This window comes from Fukomys damarensis, unplaced genomic scaffold (assembly GCF_012274545.1).
Source record: "Fukomys damarensis isolate Sample0158 unplaced genomic scaffold, DMR_v1.0_HiC HiC_scaffold_25, whole genome shotgun sequence".
NCBI classification, from domain to species: Eukaryota; Metazoa; Chordata; class Mammalia; order Rodentia; family Bathyergidae; genus Fukomys; species Fukomys damarensis.
This window is the reverse complement of record NW_022900937.1, coordinates 33,434,901-33,445,883: the sequence shown is the minus strand read 5'-3', so window position 1 is coordinate 33,445,883 and position 10,983 is coordinate 33,434,901. Positions and strand designations below refer to the sequence as shown.

Here is a 10,983-nt window from a genome sequence, read left to right as displayed (position 1 = left end):
CACACTTGTCACTCCAGTCTCACAAGTCCCCACCTGTCCTTTCTCCACCCCTGCCTCCTGTCCCTCAGCATGGTGTCTTCTGCTGGTTGTCTTTGGACCCTGGATCCTCAGTTTCATCATCTCTCGAGCCCCTGAGACTTACCAGCACCCAACACAGGGTCTCTTCCTACCTGGTCCTTGGTAACGACATTCCTCAGCCTCCATTTTCCTGGGGCTGGCCTGAATGTCAGTTCAGCAGAAGGTGAGTCTCTAATCCTCTGGTGAAATTTCCTAGGGCATTCCCTACCCCCACCCCATCCCATTTTCCTGCCCAAAAGAAGGTGCAGTTTGCAAATCGTTGCCAGCAGGAGCAACATGGTGAATTTTCCAACTTTTCCAATTTTTGTCCAACGTTGGAGCAATAAGATATGATTCAGTGGGAAAGGACACTTACTGTGGGAAGGGGAGACTGTGCAAATCTTCCCACAAGGATCCCAGAGGACATACTGACTTCCAGAAGCCCGGAACGGCTGCAGGGCACTGTCTCCCCGCAGGCACCGGTCATGCCACAGTGCTGCACCCCCTGAACTTCCAAGGAGTGGAGACTGAGCCAGAGAGTTTGATTCCTGCAGGCCAGGATGTACAAGTTACAAACAGAGGGAAAGGTTTCCTGCTCTCCAGCATTGCCATCTGGTACGGGAGGCAGAAACTGAGCCATAAGCACAATGCTCAGGTGACTTCCAGAGTGCTGGAAGTGAGGTTTTTAGGGAAATGAGAGCAGGAGGCGGAGAGAATGCAGAGCTGGGAAGTGTCTGGGCGTCAGGCTTCCCTGTAACAGAGTCAGCGCTGTGGTCCTCCCGAGAGGGGAAGAGTGCCCGGGGAGGTGCAGCATGAGTGTGTCTGGGTGGCCACAAGCAGCTCCTTGTCCAACTGTTATGCAGTGACCACCAGTGACATTCCCATCCAAGCGGCAGACACGGGAGCCTGGGAATGTCAGGAGTCCATGCTGGAAGGCCTGGTCAGAAAGCTCAAAATGTGGTAGCCAGCAGATCCTGGAGTTCAGCCAGGAGGAGGGAAGTGGTCACAGGTCTGATGCTTGCAGGTCCTCTGTCAGGACTGTCTTTTCCAAGAGGCCCACGCCTTCCTGGCCTGCAGACCAGGGGCTGAGAGGTAGCCGCATGGCCCCACATTCTCTGCAGCATCTCCGGCTCTGGCTCTGGCTCTGGCTCCAGCTCCATAAACCTGGCACAGAGACAGGGATTGCACTGGGGCTGCCTGATTGTGTGCCGAGCTGTGTCAGGCTGAGGCTTAATGGGAGGGTGGAGGAGACGCTGATGATAATTCTGGGGTTCACAGAAACCTTCGTTGCATCATTGGCTCAACTGTGGTTACCACCTGAACTCCGCTTTGAATACAAGTGTGTGCATGTGCACGTATGTGCTGGTGCGTGGGTCTATGCATGCATGTGTGTTGGGGCCATTTACTTTTTCCACCAGTAAACCTTGTCCTCATTCTTCTGGGATTCAATGTGGTCCCCAACCCAGGGAGTTGCCTCACACATCCCGTATTATGGTCACTTCTTTCTTATTCGCTTGGACACTGTGAGGGCGGACACCTTGACCTGCCAATCTGCGTGTACTGTGTGCTGTGAGCACCACCCTGGGACATCCACAACATTTGGTCCAGGAGGAGGCGGGTTTCCCATGAGTGAACTCCTGTGCTCGAAGCTGTGGTCACCATCAATTTGCTGTCTGAGGTTGGACTGTGAGCTGATGGGTGGCACAAGGGAAGTTGTCACACGCGCATTAAGGCGGGAAGCAAGGCCATCTAAAGCCACCTTCTGTGCTGGCATTTCCACCTGCGCATGCCTCGGCAGCCCCAGCTGTCTGCTTCCTTCCCTGCTCTGGGACCCTAAAGGCTGCATCAGGCAACAGAATATGTTCTCAGGACTCGTCCCCGTAACACGTTCCTTTTACACATCCCAGGACACACTTTGCCAATGAAGCCCACAGGAACAGAGCTTGGGACACATTCTGAACTTCCTCTGCATCTGCTGTGTCCTCCAAGGGGTGCCACCTACAGGGCTCCAGGTAAAGGGAGGCGTGGGTACCCATTGCCTTGTTTCCTGCTGGCTGGGGCAGCCTGAGTGACACTGATAACTGCTGATGAATGAGATATGGGCTTCTGGGAAAAGGAGAGCACAGAGTGCTGCCCAGCTTCCTGACCTGGCCTCTAACAAGCACCAGGCCGAACTACCCCAGCCATGGTGAAAAGGAGGAGGGGCAAGGGCATGCGTCAGAAGCCTAGAGTCTGATGTCCCAGCATGGAGGTGGCCACTTCATGAGGAAGGACAAGAGCACAGGGAGGGATCTGTGGGTGGGACAGCTGGGCACCCCCTGAGGGTGTCTAAAGGAGGGAGACCTGAGAGGGGCAGGGACATTGCCAGGGACAGTGCCTGCACATCAGGACACTAATGTCTCAAGGAGATGACAAGCACCAGGAAAGACATCAACAACCAAAGCCACTAGAATCTACTCAGGCTCTGTTTCCTGGAGGCTCACACAGCACTCATTTGTACCCATCCCACCCTCAAGGTATTTTCATTCCCCAATAGCCCCACACCTTCTCCATCGTGAATACCATTCTGGCATCTGAGTTCTCAAACCCTAAAATTCCTTTCGCGCGTTCTCCATGTTCCATTTACAGTTTGCTCTGCTGTTAGGTGGGTGGACCTGGTCTGTCCACTGTAGCCAAGCTCTTCTTCACTTAGTGGGGATAAAATCTGCTGAATGATCACAGCATTCTCCTTAGAAGCCCAGAGAAGGGGAAAGCCACAAGTCCTTGCTGGTTAACTTTGCCACCGAAGAGCCAGGGAGTAGAGGCTTTTAAGAGGGATAGAGAAATCAGCAATATCCAAAGAACCTGGAGATCCTCCGGGTAGGGAGCAGGATCTGACACTGTGGGGTCCGAGGGGGCTTTCCCTGGGGCTGAGCGGTGGGGCTCAGGTGTCACCCGAGGCAGGATGACTGCTGGGAATTACAATGGCTTCCAAGAGAGGAGACTGCTCATTCTTATAATGAGAAAGGTAATTTGTGCTGTTAGAGTGACTGTCCAGAGCTCATGGACCGTGAGAGTTTGAAGACAGAGGTCTCATAGCCTTTGTCAGAAAGGATCTTTTTCTGGGCCTATGTGAGATGCGAAACAGCTCCGAGCATCAGAAAGGGTCTCAGGGACCTGCTGCACAAAGAGAACGTTTCCTGCCCCACCCATTGGTGATGCCGGTCCTGCCCATGTAGGACCCCAAGCAGTTACCTGACAGCTCACTCACTCCCTTCAAAACATTTCTTGGGACCAACAGAAGGAGAAAGGGGAAAAGGGGAAGAAAAGGGGAAAAAAGAATTAAGCTGTGTTATGTGCCACCTCCCCACGAGGCGTGCACTCATGGACTAGAAAAGAAAAACCCAAATTAAAAAGTAAACTTTTATTTGATGAGGCCTCTTGTTCCTGTCTCTGGCAGGGATGTGAGTGTCCTGTGCTATCAGTGAACTTGAAGAAACTCCCTTCACACAGAGCAGTGAAGCCCTCCAGCCCTGTCCTCTTTGACCCTCACCCTTCTCCTTAACAACAGCAGAACAGAAGCAACTTTCATGCTGGCCGCCTCCTGGTCCCAAATTCTACTTGAATTCCTCAAGCACGGCTCAAGGGAAATATACAGCTACTTTCAGCAGGAGAGGACACAGAAAAAGGACACAGAAAGTCCTTTTCTCCACGTCTGTTTCTCAGTAGAAATGCCAGCTTATCAAGGAAGCCCCTGGGTGGTGCAGGGCCAGGCTCCTCCAGGACACACAGCATGTCCCAGAGAAACCAAGAGGGGCCCAAGGGGCTGTCAGGTCCCTTCGCATGAGCACAGGGGACCACAGGCTGGATGCAGCAGCTCAGTAAATCATGGTGGTGCTGTGCCCTGAGCCCAGGGAACAGAGGTGTCACTGACCGTGCAGAATTCCGGGGTTTCCCTGACCAAATCCTGTAGGAGCAGACAGGGAACAGAGGTTTCCTGGGTTCTGCTGAGCAAGCACAAAGTGAAGGGGACTCAGGAGGACATGGAAGGGCCCTCTTTACTCTGAAGATCACACTGAACATCAGAAGGCAGGATGCTGGCCAGCTCATCTGAAGGACATCTGGTCAACCCTCACCACCCTGGACCAAGGCCCTTGGAGGGCACAAGACCCACCTACGATGCATCTGGTGCCCCACAGCCAGGAGGACACCCCATGCCCAGCATCCTCGTGTCCCTGTGCCCAACAGAACACACAGCACACAGAGTTAAATCTTCACTGCTGTATTTGGTCCAGGATCTCTTTGCAAAGGAGTGCATGTGGAGGGGAGGGTATTTTATGTGTCATTGGAGGTGGTTATGGTTGCTTAGAAACAACAGGGCAGATCAAGGCAGGTGGTCGGACACCACTCCCCGACCTGGAGAATAGAAGAAACCAGTTATTGGGGTTGGAGGGTCAGGCAGGGGCTTAGGTGGCCACGATGCAGAGACCCTGTGGACTTGTTCCTTATAGTCTGCCTCACAGGCAGAGCCAGGGGAGGGTGGGCCACCCTGGGGTCCAGACATCAGCACAGCTGAGTCCCACCCATGGCGACCTGCCACTGTTGGTGTAAGCTGGAATGACTCTGGTTGCTGCTGAAACCACTAGAATCTGACCAAGTCACCTTTCTTCTTTTTTTTTTTTGTACTGGGGTTCAAACTTGGGCCGTTGCACTTGTGAGGCAGGTGGTGGAACCACTGAGCCAAATCCCTGGCTCAAGTAACCTTTCTTAAGTTGGGCATCACTGGGGGTTGAACCCAGCACCTTCACACTGAGCTGCATCCCCAGCCTTTTACATTTTTAAATTTTGAGATGGGGTCTTGCTAAGTTGCTATGCTCAGGCTGGGCTGCAGGTCACTATCCTACTGCCTAAGCCTTCTAGAGTGCTGGGATTACAGGTGTGTGCCACTGTGCCTGGAAGAAGTCCCCTCTTTCCTCCAAGCGTCACCTTCCGCACCTGTAAAGTAGAGACTGGACTGCAGAGCCCCAGAGGGCTCTGGGGAGAGTTAATGGAATAATCCACACAGGGGAGACAGGAAGCAATGCTCAGCCATCCCAAGCATCACCTTCCCCTGAGCCCTGGGTGGTAAAGCAGCAGGGTGCCCAGGCGTGAGGGTCCGGGGTGAATGACAGGAGGGCACACATTCCTGGCTCCTGCAGCGCTTGTGGTTCTCCACAGCCCTGGGCAAAGTTGGTGCATTGTCTTGATTGTGTAGAAGAGCTCTGGAGCTCACAAAGGCTGAAATACACTCCAGGCTGCTCAGAGGAAGACACTGGGGTCCTGGTTCTAATCCCAAATCCCATTCCCATGCCATGTGTGCACCTGTGCCTGTGTGCAGCCTTAGGGAGCAGGCACAGGTGCACACGCTCGCACATACATTTCATGCACCCCGAGTCTGCATGAGCATGTCTCTGTCTCTGTGCTCAGCAAGCCCCTGAGGGCAGGTGTCCCTGCTTCTGCACCTTTGCCCCAGTGTCCCTAGGGCACGGTTTGTATTTGTTCAGTTTTGGGCAGCTCAGCATTTTTTGCAGAGCTTGCCCCAGAAGAGGAGGGGATTTTCCCTTTCCCTAATTGTAGCTCACAGAAGACTGACAGGGAAAAGACAGCCGTGCCCTTCTTTGTGGGTATTTTTCCTCCCTCTCTGCAGAGCTTTCCTGAGTGTGATTAAAAATGGCAAGTAAATTAGCATGTGAAAGTATGCGTGAGGGGGAAAACGGTCCTACAGGAGGTCACAGCGTCATGACACGGTTCCAGTTTCCCCAGGTGTACCTGCGACTCCAGGCTGAGCAAGGGGAGGTGAAATCTGACTCTTGGCAAAGCCCAGCCCCTGCATGGCTTTCTTTCTTCCCAGAATCGCTGTGACTCTCCTTTGAAAGATGCTTCAGCTCACCCCGGATGTTCCCTGCCATCTCCCCTCCCGGATGCCGGTGCGGCTGGCAGGCAGATCAATTGGTCCAGCAGCTCTGCCATCCAAGACACAGAGCTGGGCTGACATCTCCCAGAGAGGCCCAGAGATTCAAGTCTGGGCACCTGGGTCTCTGTTCAGCGCCGAGCAACAGGCAGGCACCAGGCTCGCTGTCAGCTGAGCAGTGAAAAGGGACAAGCTGCTGTGTCAAAAGTGACACGTCGGCTTCTGCTGGTCTTGCAAAGATATCGGCAGTGATGTGACTGTGGGCTGACAAAGGCAACAGAAGTGGCTGCTTTCTGGGCTGGATTGAAATTCATCAGCTCCCTGTGTTCACGGCGATGATTTCCAATGCTAATTCTCAGCGAGCCAGGCATGAAATATATTCACGGGCGCTGCTTGTGAGGGCCCTTTGGAGTTATTTGAGGTACCTGTGATGAAAACATCTGTGCCACTTGCTTTTGTGTGTTTTTGTTCCCTTGGTTTCAATTATGCAGGCAACGAACCTTTGGGGGGAGAGAAAGAGCAAGAGAGAGATGGGGGGCTTGCTGATGTCGCCCCTTTCCTTCCTGATAAGAGCAGGAGGCTGGATGCTGCCTGAACAGGAGATGTGGGGGAGAAGAGGGGCGACATTCATCTCCCATAGCTGCAGCACGCCGATCATGCAGATGAGGTTGTCTAAAAGCTTCCCCTGTCCCATGGAGTGCCTTGGGGTCCCCGAGCCATTCTCTCCTGACAGGACAAACGCAGGTGAGTTGGTTGGGATCACATCTGTGAACATAAGTAACTGGCGGGGTTGCAGGCTGCATAAAGGATGGGGTGGGATAACAGTGGGGAAAGCCCTGGAGGGCCATGTGCATGCGTGTGCACGTGTGTGCAAAGGAGTGCGTGAATGCAAGTGTGGGGGTTGATTTCCTACTAATACCTTTCTTTCTGGTGCCCCACCCGTGAGAAGCCTTTTCTCCTCTCCAGATCTCTGCATTTGTCCTTTCCTCAAAAAAATGTTCAGTGCTCACCACGGACCCAGCCATGACCAGAGATGTGAGATCCAGAAACTCGACCAAGGCCACACAAGGAGGCAGAGACGAGCCTAGAACACAGACCTCTGGATTTCCTAGGAACTGTGGCTGGGAAAGGCCCTCACATACCTCTTTTCCTCTGGGGGCCGATCGTGCAAGTGCTGACCCCTTGGCTAGTTCACACCTCCTCAGGCCTCCTACAGGGTCAGATGTTCCCCGGCTGGCCCCAGCTCTTAGATCAGGTAGCAAGTCATTTTGCAAGGAACCCTGTGCAGATTCCTGGAGCTGCTTTACAGGAAGTAGTCAACTCCACTGTTCTGAAGGCAAGAGGTGGCGCAGGTGGAGGCAGCCACTGGGGTCTGTGGAAGGCCTGGGTCTCCTTGATGCCCCCAGAGAGGGATCAGTAAGGGAAGCATGACTAGCAGGTCACTCTAGGTGACTAGCACAGCCGTGACTCTCCCACGCTGACATGCGAGAGGTATGGTGAACACTTCAATCCAATGCCTCCTTTGGTCTGTATGCAGAAATCTGCTGCCTTCTCCTCTCTGCATGTTGCTTTCCCTTCTCTCCTTCCATGAGCCCTGTTCTCTAGATCCAGGCCTACTCTCCCCTCCATGGTGCCTGTGTCTGAGGACTCTTTGCCTTATGGTTCCTGGCCAGGACCCACCAGTGGGCAGCTCTGGCAGTTGACAGAGCTGAGGCTGGGGTGGTGGGGCTTTTCTTACCTTTTATTTATTTAGGGTCCCTCAAACTGACCATACACCTCAGTCTGTGACCCCAGGTCATATTCTGCATCTCAGGATCCTCCGCTTGGTCACCCTGTGAGGCCCTACTGGGTAATCCTGGGCTAACTCAGGACTTTCACTTGGTTACCCTGTGTGGCCCTGGGCCCCCCTGGAGAACTCCATATCCTCTAGTACATGTTTAGATCCTTATCTTGTTCACTCTGGGTGGCCATAGGCTGGCTGGAGATCCCCTGGTTACTTCTTGTATTCCAGGATCCTGATCTAGGTCACACCTGTGGTCCCTCTGCCAGGTGGTGTGACATCTTCATGTTTCTAGAGTGGCTGGGGTTTCCTGACATGCCTCTCCAGCCTTGCCTTCCAGCCTCTCTGCATGTGTCCTAAGAAATGGCTTCTGCTGAGACCTGTCTCCTCCTCTGGCCTCTCATGGCCCTAGATATTGTCATCTTATCCGAGATCGGTCCACAGCCTGTAGCTGTGGCCTCCTGTTTTCTTTCCTTCTCATCCAAAATTATGAGGGGAGGGAGCCTGTCTTAGTCACCTTCCTTGCTGTTGAGACCCAATACCCAACACCCACAAAAAGGAGAAGTTTATTTTGGTTCTGATTTCAATCCAGAGGCAGCTGGTTCTAATAGAAGAAGGGCATGGTGGAAGGGTCTGGCAAAGGACAGCTGCTCACCTCATGGTAAGCAGGAAGCAGAGAGAGAAGGGAGGATCTGGCGAGGGCAATGAACCCTTACCTCACAGTGCTAATCACCCACCTCCCACAAGGCCCCACCTCCAAATAGCAAATCAGCTGCAGTGCACCTGTAATCAATCCCCTTCCCAAAGCCTCACGTGTGTAAAACTTCTGGCTTCTTCTGGCTCCTGCTGCCCTCTGGCTACAAGGAAACGGAAAGCTTGATAAGGAACTAGCCATGGAATGTCAGCGAGGAAGCTTGCACTTGGGAAGAGGAAGGGAGGCAGGGCTATTTTCAACATGCAGACCTCGGTGGTGAGTGAAGGAACCTCCGTCCCAGAGGGAAGGAGATCTGGAAGGGTGGAGCCTGTCCCCACTCTCCTCACATCCGCGTTCTCCTTCTTCTTCCATCCTAACCTCCAGGGCCACATGCTCAGGAAGAATGTGAAGATGCCATGTGCTCTGTAGCTTCTAAGCTTCTTTCCAGTTCTGACCAACAACCCACTTTATATCCCCCATGCCTCACAGATGCACAGAAATAACAAAAGAGCCAGCATTTCCACTTGGTGTGGGAGGGAGTCTTGGAACTGGGGTGGGGGGATCTAGCTGGAATGTGGCCCTCATAGACGATCCTGAGCCCTTGGTGGCATCTGGAGCGTAGAACAGTTATGGTTTAGATCTGAAATTTCCCCAAATGTCACAAGTTTGCAAAGTGATTGAATTACCGTACACTGGACTTTCAGTGGATCCATCACGGAGGGGTTCAGGGCTGAATGTGCTGTAGGAGGTGGGGCTTGGTTGGAGGTGGTCCCTGGGGTGAGACCTGGAAGGGTAAATCCTTGTTCCCAGCTCCTCCTTTCTCACTCTACTTTCTAGCTGCCATGGGTTGAACAGCATCTCTCCACCACGTGCTTCTGCCAGGATGTTCCTGCCTTGGAGCTGCTGACCATGGACTGAACCTACCAAAACCATGAGCCAGATTAACCTCCTCTTCTTTGAATTGTGGTGTCTGGTATTGTGTCTCAACAACAGGAAAGTGACTAATACAGGGCCTACTGAAAACTAGATGCTGGTATCTCTGGTGCTGTCCAGGATCCTCATACAGGGCTTCTCGTGCACACATGCATTTGTGCGCACACACACACACACACACACACACACACACACACACACACAAAACCAGGTTTAGGAGAGCAAGGGGAATCAAGGTAAGGAGTAAGCAGTGGTTTGCATTCTGCAACCACTGACCCTGTCTGAGGCATTATTGAGAATCTCCTTGGACCCCAGACTCCTTCCAAAACACAGCTGGAATCCAGGTTAAATACAGTCACTAACCTGATAACTTGATTTTGAAATGTATGTTTTTGGGCAGTGTGTGCATGTGTGTGTGTGTGTGTGTGTGTGTGTGTGTGTGTGTAGGGAGAAGAGACAGAAAGCCGTGGAGGCAGCAGGCATGGAGAGAGTTGGCTGGGTGAGTTAGAGGAGATGGATTTGGGGATTCTTTCTTTCCTCCTAATTATTTCTGGATGGCTGCTGTGTTTTCTCCCCTCCTGTCTTAACTGCATCGTTCAAAGTGTCTGACAATCGATAGGGCTCAGGCTGAGAGCCCTTGGAAGGAGCCAGGCGGCCACTTTAGCTGCCAGGCAGGATGGAGTCAGAGGGTTTGGGCAGAGACCCAGGCCGGGAAGTGAGGGCTCTGCGGGCCTAGCAGCTGTCTCCCCCCTCATGCTGTTTGGCTCCCCTGGGATGTAAGCCGTGGACTGGCGTGTTGCCAAGGCCTCCCCTGCAGGCAGCCTGCTTCCTCTTTCCATGCTGCAGCAGCCTGTGAGGACAGTGCCACCCTCACTTGGTGCATTCGGACACTCAGGAGCTCTGGGGTCACAGGTGGAAGAGGACTTCAGGGTGCTTGAGTCTGGGGCCTGCTGCTGTCCCACGAGGAGCTGGAGCTGCAGACCCCACACAGCACCCCCTCCGGCATGAGGCTGTGACCCTGATCTGCTCATTACTCTGCGCCTTCTAGGGGAAGCAGTGGCTCCTCTGGGATCACCCTTGTTTATTTCCTCTGTGCCTGCAAAGAGAGTCTGGTGCCTGGGTCACCACCAAGGGCCTCTGTGGTGGCATGGGGAGGAGTGACAACCAGCAGGGCGACCTCACAGTGGTGCAGGAAGCTGGGCAGGGCCGCTGCAGACTTGAAGTCCTGGCTGAGTTTGACGCTGGTATTCTGAAGCACCCCCACCAACCCATGCCTCACACTTCGTGAAGAAGAACGTGCTTGAGCCGGCCGAGTGCATTGGGGAAATGCTGGGAATGAAGGCAGAGGAAAGCTTTCTTCCTCTAGGTGCAAGGATTGGTTTTCTTCTAGGCTTGTTAAGGGACCGGAAAAGACAAAGCGCCTGCCTGCGAGGAGCTCACCACTGAGAGACAGCCAGAAAGAGCTGGGAGAGGCCCAGGTGGCAGAGGGAGGTGTGCATTTTCACACAGCCTGGGGTTTGCAACTACTGCAACTGCCTAGGAAACACCCTGGAGCACAGAGCAACGGACACGATGCAGCCTCATTCAGTC

At 53.5% G+C, this 10,983-nt stretch overlaps 1 long non-coding RNA gene across 1 annotated transcript; it reads left to right on the top strand.

Moving 5' to 3' along the window:
- The first annotated feature begins 5,788 nt into the window (after window positions 1-5,788).
- Window positions 5,789-7,077, top strand: LOC104865544. Its single transcript, XR_781201.1, has 3 exons — window positions 5,789-6,407; window positions 6,563-6,730; window positions 6,953-7,077. It is a non-coding gene; the product is annotated as an uncharacterized LOC104865544 (long non-coding RNA).
- The last annotated feature ends 3,906 nt before the right edge of the window (window positions 7,078-10,983 follow it).